Genomic DNA, 16,800 nt, shown 5'->3' with positions numbered 1-16,800 from the left:
GAAGAGGGTCCACCACCAGTCCATCTGGCAGAGGCCAGATCCGTTACAACACTTGGGCACTGCCTACTCCCAAGCCCTCTGGGGCATGTTTCTGCTGCTGCTAGAAGCACCAGCCTGTGAAGGACAGACGCTGGACCTGCACCTCCGCACTAGGTGGCATCCTCCAGCCCTGTGGAAGGGGGATACAGTATTCTTCTATATCTGCGGTTTCGCGGTCCGCAGTTTCGGTAACTCTCAGTCAACCACAGTCTGGAAGCAGAGGATCCTCCTTCTGACGAATCATCGGGAGGTCAATAAGTAGCCTAATGCTACGTCACAGTGCCTGCGTCATTCACTTGACGTCATCCCGTCACGCAGGCGGGATGTTGTTTCTCAGTTATCACAAGAAGGGTGAGTACAGTACGGTCGGTGTTTTGAGAGTGAGGCAGCGTTCTCTTAACTTTTATTGTAGTAGTTTATTATTGTTCTGTTTCATTATTAGCTATTGTTGTTAATCTCTGTGTCTGATTTATCCAGTAAACTTTATCGTAAGTTAGTGTTGATTTTAAACAGGACAAAGAGCAACTTTATTTAAGTAAAACAAGTGAGTTTATTCAGGAATAGCACAGGAATTGCAATTTGGGAAAAGCAGGCTGTGGTGAACCATAGGCAAGTCTGAAGAAACAAAGAGAAAGTCAACGTTTAGTTAGGTTTTAGGAAGAAATTGGGGAGGGTCGTTCTGAACAGAAGTTCACTGGAGAAGGACAACAGTGTGAGGTTGTGTAGGTCTCTCAGTGGCTGCAGGCAGTTGTTCGTGTGTTGTTGCTGGGGCAGGGAGGGCTCTTCCTTCCTTGGTTTAAAGGCAGGAGATAGGTGTACCTGGGTGGCTCAGTTAAGCGTCTGATTATGGCTCAGGTCATATTCTCATGGTTTGTGAGTTCTAGCCCCACGTTGGGCTCTGTGCTGACAGCTCAGAACCTGGAGCCTGCTTCAAAATCCGTGTCTCCCTCTCTCTCTGCTCCTCCCCCGCTCGTGCTCTCTCAAAAATAAATAAACATTAAAAAAAAAAAAGGCTGAAGATAAATTCCTACGTGAAATGTGCCTTCCGGCTTCTGGGACTTATGTCATACTTAGAAAGTGTTTATAAAACTATTAACCTATTTTTTCCTGTTACTTCTCTAATTATATTTCTTTGTTTTTATGTAAATGTTTTTAAAATCTCTCTGGAATTTATTTTGGTATTGGAAGCAAGGTAAGAATCTAGCTTTATTTCCTTTTTTAAGATGGCCAGCTAGTTGTCCCAGTGCTATTTATTGGTTAATCTTTCTTTTCCCTGCTGATTTGAAAGGCTTCTTTTTTCATATGTCAAACAGCCTTGCTCTCTCTGCTTGAGATCTGGGTTTTGTCTCCATCTCTGTCACTAATTTCATGTTATCTGTGCAAAGCTCCATTCTCATGGGCCTTAGTTTACTTCCGTATAAAATGAAGCGTTGGGAGAGATGAGGTTTAAATTCCTTTCTAGCCTGAACACTGTAGCCTGATGCCACAATTCCATCATGATATCAGATCTTCCCTCATTAAGTCTTTTCCAACCCATTGTGGAGACAGGCTCACCTAGCACCCATTGCTCAGGGTCTGTTGCCAGGGCTCTATCTACATCGTTTTTATTGTTTCCTTTTTCTTCAGGGAATCATTAGGTTTGAATCTTTGAAAGCTTAATCCCTCTTTTACACAAATTCTTGTGTGGCCTCTCTTGTGAGACAGAAGGAAAAAAAAGGATCTTAATAAGAGGCTCTTAACTGAGGTCTCTGGGGAAGAGGGTTATGAAGAAAGTAACAGGAAGTTGTTATTTAAACACTTAACAAGCTTTATGAAAATGGGACCCAAGGACTAATTTTGACATTAACCTTCCTTGCTTTGAGTAAGATGTCTGTATATATAGTGAGCTCATATTAGTTTACGCTGGTGGTAGTTGGGGGGTGGCGGTGGTGGTGAACAAATATTTACTGAGTTCCAGGTGTTTTACATACAGAATTGATTTAATTCTTTACAGATGTCGCCAGGTTAGTACAACTAACTCTGTTCTGAAAATGCAGAAGCTAAGCAGTAAGTTGCCCTAGGCCACCCACAGCTCAGTAGGTTTGGAATTGGAGGATTTGAACTCAGGTGCATACAATGCTTTCTCCCCCTCATACTTCCCACACTACAGTTCCCCAGGGGAAGGTGTGATTAATAGTGAAATATGTTGATTGCTAAGAAAAGGGGTGATGGATCTATTTCCCTTGGTAGATAGTCATGGTACAAACCTGTAAGGGTTGACGCTGATGGAATCACAGGGCTCCACAAATTGATGCTTTTGATGGAGGATTAAATTAGCTGTATTGGCCAGAATTCCCACCGGGTGGCGCTGCAAGCTCAGCAATAGAGTCCTCCTTCCTGCAGCAGCCACCTTGAGCCCATGGGTGCCTTTCGTGACCTCCACACAGATTCAGCATCCTCCAGTAGGTGGGATTTCTCTTTAAGCTTACTCTGAATTCTGGGCAGGTGGGAGCACAGCTGAGTTGGTTCTCTTTTGAGTTAAAGAGGGCCTAGTGTGATTCTTTTCCTTTTCATGACCTGAAACTGGTACAGGATCCATCTTCTTGGCAATTAGGTGGCCCACGATGAGGCTCCTGTGCTGTGGGGTGGCTGCACCCCCAGTTGTAACAGATGGTATATTTCAGGTTGGGAGAGATCTTTCTGCTTCTGCTTTTGATGTGGTACAGGCAGAAGCATTAATAAATGTCAACTGGAAGGTCCCAATGGAAAGTCGAGAAGTGAGTTATGAGACCCTGGTGTGCTAGGGTTAAGGCAGCAAGAAGGAAGCAGTGTAAGGGAAGAGAACTATTATTTATCGAATGCTTACTCTGTGCCAGGCACTGAGAGGGGAGCTTTCTCCATGTTATATATATTTTTTAATGTTTATTTATTCCCCATGTTATCTTACTTAGTCCTCACAATAATCCTGTGAGTTAGCTGCTATTATTGTCCCCATTTTATAGATGAAGAAACTAAGTCTTGGAGAGATGAACGGACTTTCCCAAAGTCTCTGAGCAGTTAGGATTCTAGTCTATGCTTCTAGGACCAGATCCTAAAGATGTTGGAAGCATGGGTACAAAGGAGGAGCTCTAAAATCCATCATTTAGTAGTGCAGTGCAACCAGCATCAAACTCACTCTTTCTTAAATGTTCAAGAAACTATTTATTTAAAAAAAAAGGGTGGGGGGGTGCAATATTATCACCATGTTACAGATGAGAAAACTGAGACTCAGTAGCACACTAGGATTCAAATAAAGGTTTATGTGACTCAGAGCATTTGCCATTTTACAAAGGCAAATATCATAGGAGCATGCAAACTTATCTATTCATTCATTCACTCAACAAACACTGACCAGGCAGCACCTAAGCACCAGGCATGGTAGCAGCTGCTTTCACTTAAGATTAGTTCTTTGTAAATATTCTTTAGTCCTAGAGGTTCAGCTTTGTATCATTCATCCTAGTGCAGTGTCCTGCATCAGAGGCAGTCAGTAAAGGCTTATGGAATGGAATGGAGTTGAATTGAACTGATTGGAGATAGCTGGAGTGCTTGAAGTCATTCAGGTCCTTGGACTTTCCACGTCTCATGAAACCCAATTACTGAAACTATTCAATTTGATTCAATGCAGCCAGCACTTATTGAGTGCCTGCCATTTTATTCCTTTAGTATTTAGCTAATTTTGGCCATACCACCAGCCAGCTGCTAAAATTAGATTATAAACTGAAATATAAAGCTAAGCTAAAATCTAAAGCAAGGGCAGGAACATATATGCCTTGCACTAGAGGTAGGTGGAAGAGGGGAACCTGAAACTCTAGGCTATGGAAAGGTGGTATTTTGTTTACATAAAGCTGTATTTGGAGTTTGTTTATTCTTTTAACTAGCTGTGTGAACATGCACAGATAACATACCTTTCTGAATATCACTTTCCCCCTTTGTGGGATGCATTGTTCATCTCATTGGATCATCACCAGTATCAGCTCCTTGCAGACAGTCTGAGTGCTGAGTGTTATATTTTCAATTCCAGGCAGAGGATCTGGCAACCAGTTAGTGCTCAATAAATATTGAGACAAGCACACTGTTCTTTGAAGTAGGTAAGGCAAATTCCCAGTTTTATAGATGGGGAGAAAGATTCAGGGGCTTTGTTGAATGAGAGAATTAAATTGAGATTTGTTCAAGGTTATGCATCTGAAAGTGGTAGAAGCCAGGTTTTCTGAATCTTGGCCTTGTAATGTACTGATCTGAGTTTTCCTGTGAAAGTGATATCCTAAGAGATCTCTGTGGTCCTTTGTAACCAAATCCTGAGTTTAGGTCACTCACTCTGGTAAGTGGAAGAGAATATGATCCAAGATCATAAACATTGTAAACAATGACCAGAACTAGTATAGGCATCTAGAAAATTGCAGTCATTCATGCAACAATTATTCTTTAAGCACTTACTCTGTGCCAGACCCTGTTTTATATTTTGAAGGTAAACATGAAGATGAGATACAGTCCCAGCAGATGAGATACAGATGAGATACAGTCCTTGAATTTAGTCTGGTGGAAAGTACCAGAAGCAGCAATCACGAACAGGCTGTTGGTGCTAGGAAAGAGAGTGTTTGGGAGGGAGAGGGAGAGAAATGAAGGATCCGAGAAGGTTTCCTGGGAGATGTGTCATGTGGTAGGTTGAGAACTTAAATATGAATAGAAGACAGCAAGGAGAAGACTCAGAAAGAAGAGTCTGTGTAACTGTGGAGTGCGGCTGGCTTCATGTCCTCTGTTAATGCTCTTCTCACCTGGAAGGAGGGAGAGGAACATGCAGTCTCTGAGGTAAAGTATGGAAGCATGCATTTCCTTTTGTAGGGAAGGAGGTCAGCACATGCTTACCTGGCCACTTTATCTCAGGAAATTCACGTTGACACAGGCCTATCTCTGATAACCTCTATTTCTGGGTGGATGGCTTTGGTATTTTGGTTTGGGTTCCCCAGCTTGAGACCTTGAGACAAGGATTTGAATGCATTCAGTTTATTAGAAGGTGGAAGAAACATAGAAAGTGAGGAGGAAGTGATGGGGAGAGGGAAGTCAGCCACTTAAGCATGAGCTTTAAGTTAGTTGTCAGAGTGGGAAATGGTTGCTTTGTTCCATAGAGAAACTCTAGAAAACACTGCAAAGCACATGTTTCAGAATTCTCCCAGCCAATGGAAGAAGGAGCTGGGGTATTAGTAGTTATTGGTTGTAGGCTACCTAACCCTCCCTTTCCTGGTGTGTGTATGTGTAAATGCCAGGCATTTCCAGTGCATGCAGTGGGTTCTGTTAACATGAGGTAGCTCTATGAGAAGACACAGGTTCTGACATGAATGTAAATAGTGAGGGATCTGAACGGGCACAGAAAGAGCACTGACAGTGTCTCCTACACTTGGGGCCTTAGCATCACATTGTTATACATTGTATTATCATATTGGTAATGATTCTATCAGATGTCATTGAAGCTTTTCAATTGTCCAATTCCTTCTAGTTCCAGCTGTAGCCCTTCAGATGGGAAAAAAGTTAAGATACATAAATTCAGTACAGAGAACATGGTTTTAGTGACTAATCTGGAGAGTTCCTGGTTTATTCCAAACTCCACAGGAATTCATCTATGTATCCCCTTGCCTTTTGTAATGTTTGAGCTGACATACCACAATACCAGCACCTGGTCCCATCTAGAGGCATGACTCCAGTAACAGGAAGAGAGTGGATCATAGGACTCCTCTCTCTTGATCTAAAGTGATCTGTAACTCCAACAGACCTACAAAGTAAGCAAATAGATTAGTTTAGAAATTACTGAAACATACATAGGAAATAGTTAACCATGCCAGACTAAGTACTGAATACTCCAAAATGGTGACAGAGATTCAAACACTGATTTTCCTAAAAGGAAGATTCATTGTGGGCCTAGTTGATGGGGATGAGGGAAGAAGATGGATTTGAGTTAGACTTTGAAGGATAAGGTAGGGTTTAGATACCTTATCTAAACGGAGGGGAGGATGGAAAGATTCCAGTAGAAAAGTCACTCCAGGAAGAGGTGAGGATGAGTAGGGCAAACTCAGAGATTGCTGAACAACCTGAAGGAGAAGGTTCACATTGGAGAGGATGAGAGAATTAAGAGGCATGTGGATATACTTATGGAGAGCCTTTGAGTTCAGCTTTAACACTGTAAGTAAGTGGCTTTCAAAGCATTTTTCATGATGTTTCCTACTCCTTTTCAGACACCATTGCTAGAGGAGGAGGGACAGTGGGGAAAGATTCCACGCCTCCTCCTCCAGTTCAACCAGGGCAGCTCAACTTTATTTCCTTTGCATTTTGGGTTTCCAAATACACTCATTTTAACAAAGGTTTAAGAAAAGTCTTTAAGAAAGGTTTAAGAAAAGACTGAAAAGCATGGTGGTAGAGATGGGGGAGCCATCAGAGTTTTAAATCAATGGACAAATTGTCACATTAAGTTAATAAGTCATTATTAGGTGCTTGCATTACCACAAGCTGGGCATTGGGGGATGTACAGATGAGTAAGGAAGTGGAGTGCAGATGGCAACCATGTCAGTGCTCAGGGAAGATACAGGGAAGGATTTCTGGAAGCATGGAGACAGGTTATTAGCAGATTTTAGTTATCCTGACATGAGGTGATAACATCTGGAACTATAACTATAGCATTTTAACTCTTTCCTCCACACCTTCTGGGCTTTTGTGTTTACTTTGTGCCAAACTTCCTGCTGATACCTCTATCCTATGTCAAAGATTTCTTTTGTTTTTTTTGGAAGTGCCTATGACTCTATAGGTTAGGGGATCCAACAGTGTACTTCTAGATCTACAAGAAGCAGTGGATAAGTAGAGTGGCCAAGAGTGAGGCAATAGGGGTTTGGGATTCATAATGACCTACAGAGCTCTTGCAAGGCCATTTAGACATTCAGAGTCAATGAGAGAAAAGCCATGAGTGGGCCAAACAATAGATGTCCGTGAGCTGGCTGTCTCTTCTTGTTCACTTGTTCTGATCCATGCCCATATAGCACATGGCTTTTCTCTGCATTGGTATAGACCTGCAACTTTCTGTATCTTTCTCGACTGCTCTAGTGTGTTGACTCAGTGTCTTGCCTGTGCAGAAGTTATTGGCAGAATTTTATTTTATTTTTTATTTATTTATTTTTATTAAATTTTTTTTTCAACGTTTATTTTTTATTTATTTTTGGGACAGAGAGAGACAGAGCATGAACGGGGGAGGGGCAGAGAGAGAGGGAGACACAGAATCAGAAACAGGCTCCAGGCTCTGAGCCATCAGCCCAGAGCCCCACGCGGGGCTCGAACTCACGGACCGCGAGATCGTGCTCGAACTCAGGGACCGCGAGATCGTGACCTGGCTGAAGTCGGACGCTTAACCGACTGCGCCACCCAGGCGCCCCTATTGGCAGAATTTTAGAAGCTCACTCATTTGGCAAGAACAATGATGTGCAAAGGGACATGCTCACACTAATGCCATATTGTGCAGATATAAAAAAGATTTTTTAAGGGAAAAATTTTAGAAGCTGAAGTGTTGAAGGACAAAAACCCCATAGTCTTATTATCCCACAAGGATAGGTTCCATGCTTGGAGTTTCAGGAGAGAAACTTCCCAAATGCTCCATATATGTAAAGGCTACATAGCCAGAAGGACATCTATATTACTGTTAGAATAGAAGGTTTCTGGTTGATAGGGTCACCAACCATCCTGTTTTGCCTGGGACTGTTGTTTAGGTTATAGAACTCAACGTCTTGCATCCTGAGAAACTCCCCAGTCTCTTGCAAATTGGAATGCTTGAACAGGTAGTCTTGTTAGAAAAAAGAAGCCATCAGAAAGGCTCAGGTACTGGTGATAGTATGTTTGTTGAGCTAACCCATACCTACTGAGTCAGTGCTCTATTAAGTTACCAAAGGGGGAATGGAAGTCAGCCTCCAAGTCATCAGGATTTGTCTTTCCTCCCCTACTGTGTGGCTTATGAAATTCTCTCCCATTTCCCCAGCTGATTCTATGTCACTGTGTAGGAGTGGGAAGTCAATGAAGTTTCTGCATCTGGGTTTGCTAAGGACTTATATAGATAAACATAGTAATGAGATTACATTCCAATCCAGTGTTTGGGATTCTCAGGGAGAGCTTTTTGGAGCTCTTTGACCATATCTATAATAAGAATGCAGAAAGTTATTCACTGTCTGAATCTCCTAGAGGTATGTTTATTATTCCTCTTTGAGGATGAAGCAGGCTCTTTACCCTTTACTCCAGAGTGCAGGAGAAAATTCAAGGCCATTGTCCATTTGTCCAATTAGGGGGTGCTGCCTGTATCAAATCATCCAGCATTACCTAGGTCAAAGCCTTATTGCTTGGAGTTCTCTCCCCTGATGCCCTCGGGTCTTATAACCATGCCAGCAGAGCAAGATATCCCAAAGTAGGATATCCTAGGATATCCTAGAGAACAACCTTGTGTTCTCTACTTATATCCACTTCTTCTAGGAAATCTCCACAATGGGTGTGTATACACAGTTCCACAAAGTACCCAATTTAAGACAGTGATGCTTCTCCCATTATTCTTAGTCAACCCAGAGAATTCACTCTATGGTGAGAGTCATATGAAAGTCTCCCCATAACAGGCCAGTCAGCTTCATTCAACAAGGCTGATAGCATACTTCTTCATGCAAATTAACCATTAAAACCTCTAAGGATGTCTCTGGCTTGGACACTTACGATAGAAGAGACAGTTTAATTCTAGTTTTTCATACTAACACACTTGCTTCTGGTGATGTTTCCCTTGGGCCTCTGTTAGATTTGCCACATTTCATATCAACTATTTCATATCTACTGGGGTTGACTTCCATGGCTCTAGTAGCATTATAAAGGGAGACTGTCCTGTTTCCCTTCTGGATATGCTTCTACTGTTTCCAAGGGAGTCAACTGCCCTGTTAGCTGAATTGTAGTCCTGTAGGGGATGGGGTGCCCCACCTCTCTGTCTCTGAGATAACCTATTATTTTTTCTTATGGCTCAAAAAAGACTTCCAATGTAGTAAAAATGCTCATGTTTTGAGCATTCTTATCTTCTTTTGAAGCCCTTTAACTGCAGACCTCCTGAGCTTCCATGTTTAATGGTATAAATTTCACAGCTGTCCAGTCAGTGACATTCCCAGATGACTGGTGACCTACCACTGTTACCCAGCAGTGAGGTTTTCCAATTGCAGTAGTCTGGTTAAATTATTTTCCCACTTCCAAAATCCTGTAACACTGGAATGAATGAACCCACCACATTTGATGCCACCATATGTATGTGGTATATAGTAACCCACACTACTAATGATGTGTGGTGTTCATTATGAAAAGATTTACTGAGAATTATCTACAAGTGGAGGAGTAGTGGAGTACATAGGATCCCCTGAATCTCCATAGTTGTGCATTGAGGTGTGTTTGGTCTACAGAGATGGGTAATGCCGTGGAAGGCACTCTGTAGAAGAATGTTGTTAACTGCTTTACACATTTATAGAGAAGGCAAGGAAGGAGAGGCTGGGACAGGGGGGCACTTAGTTTTCCATGTAACAATGGGAGTAGGCCTGAAGAGCCTCCTGAGTTTAGCTAGGGAGTTTGTGAAGCTGTCCTTGCTATCAGGGGAACCCTCACTTCTATTCAGTTAAACTAGCTCATTGTGAAGACCTCTGGGCATGGGGAGGAGGTGGATGTTCTCTGGCCTTTGGAAACCAAAGGCTTCTCCAAAACCTTTCTCCAAAAAGATATGTTTAGATTCAGGTTCAGCAGTAATAAATTTCTTTAACAAGGCTACAACTTTCAGTATATCCATACTGGAAATCCTCCCTGATTTATGTAGCTCTGGGACTCAATACTGTTAAACTATTTACATGCACTGTCTTGGGCTAATAACAAAGAATTTAAAATCAGAAGACATAGGTTTGAGTACATGCTTGGCCATTTACTAGCTATGTGGTCTTGCAGAAGTCATCAATCTTTCTGAATCTGTTTTTTCATCAGTAAAATATCTAACTCTTGGGACTTCTCTAAGAGTCAAATAAAACAACAAATGTCAATGCTATTTTCAGACTCCAAGGCACTCTACAAGAATTTGCTATGATTATTATTGCTACCTGCAGAATTCTAGGGAACCTGATGGCACATAAATGGTACTGCTTGGCTCACCCTGAAGCAGCTGTTCTGGTTGTTTACCGCACATGGGTGAATAGTTTACTCCAAGGGAATAGTTTACTCATTACAGGATTGTGACTGCTACAGATAGCACAGGGTGCCTCCCACCTCATGTAGAACATGGCCCATGCCATCCCAAGAGCCAGCCAGATGCCAGATGCCACACTATGTGTGCAGTAGAGAGTAGCCAGGCCTGCTGTTTTATAAAAATGTAATGGCAGGTATCTAATGTGATTGAAGCTTGGGTGAAGAAGCCTGATTCAATGACATGTTGTTCTGAATCCCCTTACAGACATTCTTGGACAATGAACTCCATGTTTTACTTGATTGCCTGTATGAGTTTTCCTGAATTTGGCTGAGCCTTCAACTGGCTATTCATCTTAAGCAATATGGTACAGTGTGATGAGCATGTACTCAAGAGAATAAACAGACTTGGGTTCAAATCCTAATTTGATTCTTAAAAAAGGCCTTTGCTGAGTTACTATAACTTTGTGAGTTTTCTCACCTATAAAAAAGGGGGGAATAATGATATTTACCTTGTAGGGTTGTCGTGAGGAGTAAATAAGATGATATATGTAAAGCACCCAGTCCAGAACCAACTGAGCTGCATATAAAAGTCAACTGTACAAAAAATAGCCATTGAGCCATCTGCAGCCCATGTGACCCTAGAGTAGGGTCCAGTTAGGAATTGTTAATATGTTCCAGTGCTTTTCAGGTTTCACTGTGCCTGCAAAGCAGTGGGTAACCTTGCTAAAATCCAGGTTCGAATTCAGTAGGTCTAGAATGGGGCTTGAGAGCCTGAACTTCTCACAATTTTCCAGGTGAGACTGCCGCTACTACTCAGGGGCCATGAATTGACTAGTGACATGTTCTAACCTTAGCTAGCACATCTAACCTAGTAAACTAATGCAGCCCAACCATTTGTCCCTACTGTTCTTGATTAACTCAGAAGTTCTCAAGCACCATTTAACTAACTGGTGCCTGCAAGACTGCAGAAGAATCAGTTGTAAAAATAAAGATTCCTGAATCTACCCCAGGATATTCTAGTTCTATAGGTGAGGGGGTGGGGGGGGGGGCTTCGAATCTGTACTTTTTAATTAATTAATTTTTAAATTTAAATCCAAGTTAGCTAGCATAGAGTGCAATAATGATTTCAGGAATAGATTGCAGTGATTCATTCCCTATGTATAACACCCAATGCTCATTGCAGCAAGCGTCTTCCTTAGTGCCCCTTACCCATTTAGCCCATCCCTCCTCCCACAACCCCTCCGGCAACCCTCTGTTTGTTCTCTATATTTAAGAGTCTCTTATGTTTTGTCCCTCTCCCTGTTTTTATATTATTTTTGCTTCCCTTCTCTTATGTTCATCTGTTTTGTATCTTAATTTCCTTATATGAGTGAAGTCATAGGATATTTGTCTTTCTCTGGCTGACTAATTTTGCTTAGTGTTAATACCCTCTAGTTCCATTCACGTAGTTGCAAATGGTGGAATCCATACTTTTATGGATTCCTAGATGATCCTAATGGGAACCAGCCATGCAACAACTGCTGCCAGATGTTGGATTAGCATGTTGAGATCTCTTAGTTATTATAATTGAAGCTGAACAAACTCATATATAATCTTGAGTGCTATATCACACAACTGGGCACCATGGAGGGTTACTGACAGAGGGTAAATGGGAGTAAGTCAGGTCTCTTTGGGCACTTGATTCTCATCATGACCAGTACTAGAAATCCCTTTCCATTTGCCACAAGTATTAATAAAGTAGTCTTATGTCTACACATTTATGAGATTCTGAGTATGTGGTCACTCATGGCAAAACTTGGATATTCCTAGCTTTTGCTTTGCAAAGCAGCAATAGGCAGTGTTAAAATGCCTAGGCTTTGGAGTCAGATAGACCAGAGCTTAAATCCTGGCTCTATAGCTGAATAGTTGTGTGATCTGTGGGTAAGTCGCTTAACCATATAAACAACAGTTTTCTGATCTGTAAGATGCGGATAACATTACCTACATCATAGGTTTGGTGAGGATTATCAAGACAATTTCATTTTTAATCTTGCCACATCAGAGGATGGCAACCTGATCCCTCCACCTTCTCAGGTCAGAAGCCATACAGTCATCCTTGACTCCTCTCTCATATCCTACATTCAGCATGCCACCAAATCTGTGTCCTTCACTTTCAAAATTAACACAGAATCGAGCTACTTTTCACCAACTCCTCTGCTGCTGTCCTGGTTTATGCTACTATTCCTGTTTTTGCAGTAGCTTCCTAACTGGTTTCTTGGATTCCACCATGCATGGTTTATTCTCAATATATTAAGCAGAGTGATCGTGTTAAAATGAAAGTAGATCATGTCACTCCTCTGATCCAACCCTCTGTCAGTTTTCTCAGAATAAAAGCCGAAGTCCTTACATTGGTGTTTTACAAGGTCCTATGTGATCAGACTCCCTGTTACCTCTCTGACCTCATTTCTGATTACTCTCTCTCCTCTGCACTCTTACTCCAGTCACAGAAGCCCCGTTAATTTTTGACAGACATGTCAGGCAAGCTCCAACCTTTCTTTCTTTGTCCCAGAATACTCTCTGCCTGCAGTGCTCTTCTCTCTGATATCTACATGACCAGCTGCTTCAGCTTCAAGTCTTTGCCCAAATGTCACAGTGATGGCTACCCTGGACCACCCCATTTAAAATTTCCTCTGTCCCTGTACTCAGGACCTCCTTTACACAATGCTACTTTTATCTTCCCCCCATTATCTTCTAACATATCCAATAAGTTACTTTTTTATGTTTGCTCTTCATTTTCTGTCTTGCTTTGCAGGAATGTCAGCTCCATGTGGGCAAGGGTTTGACTTTCTCTCCAATGTATTCCATGGACCTACATGTACCAACATCTGTCATAGTAGATGATCAATGCATATTTTTAAAATATATGAATAATGCATATAAAATGCTGATCATAGTGCCTGACAGCATTAAGTAAATGGTAATTTTTATCACTTGTGCAACACCTGAAAAGCTGTTCCTATCTTGGAAGCCCCTGCCTAGAGCTCTGCTCAGCACTTGTTTGCACCTCAGGGCATCTCTCATCACTGCCCAGTGAGGTGGGTGGAGCTGGGATTCCCACCTTTGTTCTGTCAGAGAGAAGCAACTAGACACATGAGGCTAAGTAATTCATATAAGTAGTGTGTTATACCAGAGTGGAATGGATTCGTGGGCTCAGTTCTGAGCCATGCTTTTTTTGTGCAGAAAGAAGGAGAAGACTTCTTACATCAACTTCTTAGCTTTCCCAAGCCTGGATTACGTGTTAATCAAACATCCAAAGTGCTGAGGTGCACAAGTGCCAAGATAATGTCAATAGTCTAACGTGAGACTCATTTATCTACATTACCTTGAAACAAAGATCTGTAAATTTGGGTGACATTGAATTGAATGACAAAGATCAATTACAAGAACTTACACACAGTGGATAAAAAAAATCACGGATTCCCCAAAGAGATTGTAAATGTCTTGCCTTTTTCTGTTATTTGGCTAAAAGAAAGTCAGTTTGGAATAATGCTAAGCTCAACTAGAAATAAGTTATAACAAACGGACTGGAAATTTAAAAATGGAGAACAAAACCATCTATAATTCTGTTATCCTTATAAATCAATAGTTGTCATTTTAATGTTCTCTTCTGCTTCTTGCTTATATGCATATGTTATTTTTGCATGACAGAGTAATTTTTTCTTTTTTTGATTTAATGTATCCTGTACTTTTTAGCTTCAACTATCCAGTATTTAGAAATATCCTATTTAACAGTTACATAAAATACCATCTGGTTGGTGTACTACAGTTCATTTAACAATTCTCCTGTTGTTGGATTTGTAGTTTATTTTCAACGTTTCGCTGTTTACATGGTATTGCAATGAATGTTTTCACATCTGCAACTTTTCCTGTAGGGATTCTGTCCTCCCCCTACCCGTTCCCCTCATTTTGATATCAATTCCCAAGAATGTTTCTACTGGATTAAAAAAAAGTTTCCTTTTTTTGCTCCTTTTTATGGTTTGTGATGGTTTCATCAGGTGGCTAATATATATTTTATATATGGGAAATTAGAAAATAATAGACCATTATCCCTTGCTTGCTAATTTTCCAATCAAGGCAATAGCTTCTATGATGGCCTTATCTTGGGGATGATACTATTGGAATTCTTTTCTCGTCTGGAAGACTCTTTTTGGAGGACTATATTGTCATCCATTAGGTATCTGAACTCTTGTTTCGATTCCCTGAGACAGGCTCTGGTGGGAAGAGGGCTGGATTTGGAGTTAGAACATGGATTTATTTTATTTTTTTTAAGTTTTAATTTATTTATTTTGAGAGACGGCATGCATGTGAGCAGAGGAGGGGCAGAGAGAGAGAGAGAGAGAGAGAGAGAGAGAGAGAATGCAGGGGGAATATCCCAAGCTGGCTGCACACTACCACACCACCAGAGCCCAAAGTGGTGCCTGAACTCAAGAACAGTGAGATCGTGACCTGAGCCAGAAACAAGAGTTGGACACTTAACTGACTGAGCCACTCAGGTGCCCCAAAAAACTTGGTTTTAAATCTTAGCTATGCCGTTGAAAATAAATGCTTTCTAAAGTTTTTTACATAGTAAGGTATTATTATCTTTTTATTACAAAGAAAGAAAAAAAAAACCCAGTTATCCAAATAGACTACCAAATTCCCAAAGAGTGCTCTGAGGCTTTAGATTTCTGCTTTGGGTTTTAGACCTGATTCATTAGAAAGGTATATCTGTGGTGCATGTAAGATTGTGTTTTCCAGTGTGTTGATTGCATGTGGTAGAAAGACAGACCTGGATTTGACTCTAAGGAGATTTGACAACCTCTCTGAAATGGGGATAATAATAGTGATAGAGGGAGAATTAAATGAGACCATGTAAGTCAAACATCTTGCAGAGGGCTTCTCTAGTGCTAGTTACCTGCCCCACCCCTCATCCTCATACCCCAGGAGGGCTTAATAGATAATGACAGATTATTTTTCATAAGCTTTAAGAGTAGGAGTAAGTTTACTATAGTCCCAATCCATTTTATTTTGGTGTCCATAAAATATTTAGGAGTATTTTTAAGTAGTGTTTTATTATTTCAAGGGCATCTTGAATTATTTCTGGAGATAGTCGACCCAGCTGGCTATATTCAGCAAAAGAGAGCCTACACTTAAGCTATTTATTTCAGTATATTTGCTATGCACTGTGTCTTTCCTGTTGGTCCAGATAGAATGGATTTATTTTCAAGTCAAGATGAATGCTTATGTCCAAGACTCAGAGTTTGGATGCAGAATTGCAAGCATTGGTAGTTTAAGAGCATAAATATTGCTGCAACTTGTCCATGAGATTGAAAGTAATAATTTCTCTCATCCATTGCAATCCTATTTAAAAAGGTCTTTGTTTTACTGTTAAAAATATAACAGTTCTTTCCACTTCTATACCACTTTGTATTTGGTATAATATGTTCACATGAATTACCTCAACCAAATATTACTTCCTTGAGGGATTCAGATTTGAAAGGCATTTTTTATTTAAACACTCACTATGTGTTAGGTTCAGTTACTAGGCACTTCCACATGATTTTCTCATGAAATCTTCACTTTCAATGCTTGATAAGGTGTAGGAAATTGGAAAGCAGGGTAACCAGGACACAAACCCAGGTCTTGGGTTCTTCGTCTAGTGCTTTTGCTTTTTTTTTTTTTTTCTCCCAATAATCTTGTTCCTCAAGTTGATAGTGTGATGGTTTTGAAAGAGTACCAACTTGAGTCAGAGAGTTGGGGCTTCAACCTCAGTGAGTGGCTCATGGGATCTCGGGGGAGTCATGTCCCCTCTCTGGGCCTCAAGTACCTCATTTATAAAATGAAGAGCTTATATATAATGGCCTCTTTGATTTATCCCTGCACTGACAAGCCTTTGGGACACACTCCTATAATGGGAAGATTCTGAGGATGTGCATTCACTGGAACACTGTCAAGATTTGGTAAGGAGTTTATGAGATGACCTTCAGCTTTGGAATAATCTCCTCATCTGATTCTACCCCAATCCCAGCAGTTTTGACTTTCAGTGTCCCAAATAGCCTGCTCAGGGAAAACCAGAAGTTTGATATGATCCTGCCTCCCTGTTTAACACAGAAGACTTTTTCCTCATTCTCAAGGAAAATAATGAGAAGAGAAAATGGAAAGAATTATTCTGATCTATTTTTATAATAGCCTCAGATGCATAGACTGTTACTGTTGGCAGAAACTTTGGCCAGGATTTGTTTTATCTAGTAATTTAGAATTCTAGGAAACTGAAGCCTAGATCAAGGGAGTGCAAGGAGGCCCAAGTGAGACAGAGGCAGTCTGAACAGAGTTCAGGGCTCCTGGCTCCAGTGCTTTTACTCCCAGTGGTAGGAAACTTGGAGCAATGTTTATTTTCTTTTGTCTTCTTTTTTTTAATGTTTATTTGTTTTTGAGAGAGAGACAGTGTGAGTGGGGGAGGAGCAGAGAGAGAGGAAGACACAGAATCCAAAGCAGGCCCCAGGCTCTGAGCTGTCAGCA

General features: G+C 41.1%; 1 long non-coding RNA gene across 1 annotated transcript in view; it reads left to right on the top strand.

Moving 5' to 3' along the window:
• The first annotated feature begins 332 nt into the window (after positions 1-332).
• LOC128311876 (uncharacterized) overlaps positions 333-16,800 on the top strand; it is a 30,174-nt gene continuing 13,706 nt past the window's right edge. Inside the window, exon 1 of the long non-coding RNA XR_008290519.1 lies at positions 333-390. This is a non-coding gene — a long non-coding RNA (uncharacterized LOC128311876). The remainder of the gene's footprint in view (positions 391-16,800) is intronic.

This window comes from Acinonyx jubatus, chromosome D1, assembly GCF_027475565.1.
Source record: "Acinonyx jubatus isolate Ajub_Pintada_27869175 chromosome D1, VMU_Ajub_asm_v1.0, whole genome shotgun sequence".
NCBI lineage: Eukaryota > Metazoa > Chordata > Mammalia > Carnivora > Felidae > Acinonyx > Acinonyx jubatus.
The sequence above is the reverse complement of the archived record's forward strand: the minus strand, read 5'-3'. Positions and strand labels throughout refer to the sequence as shown.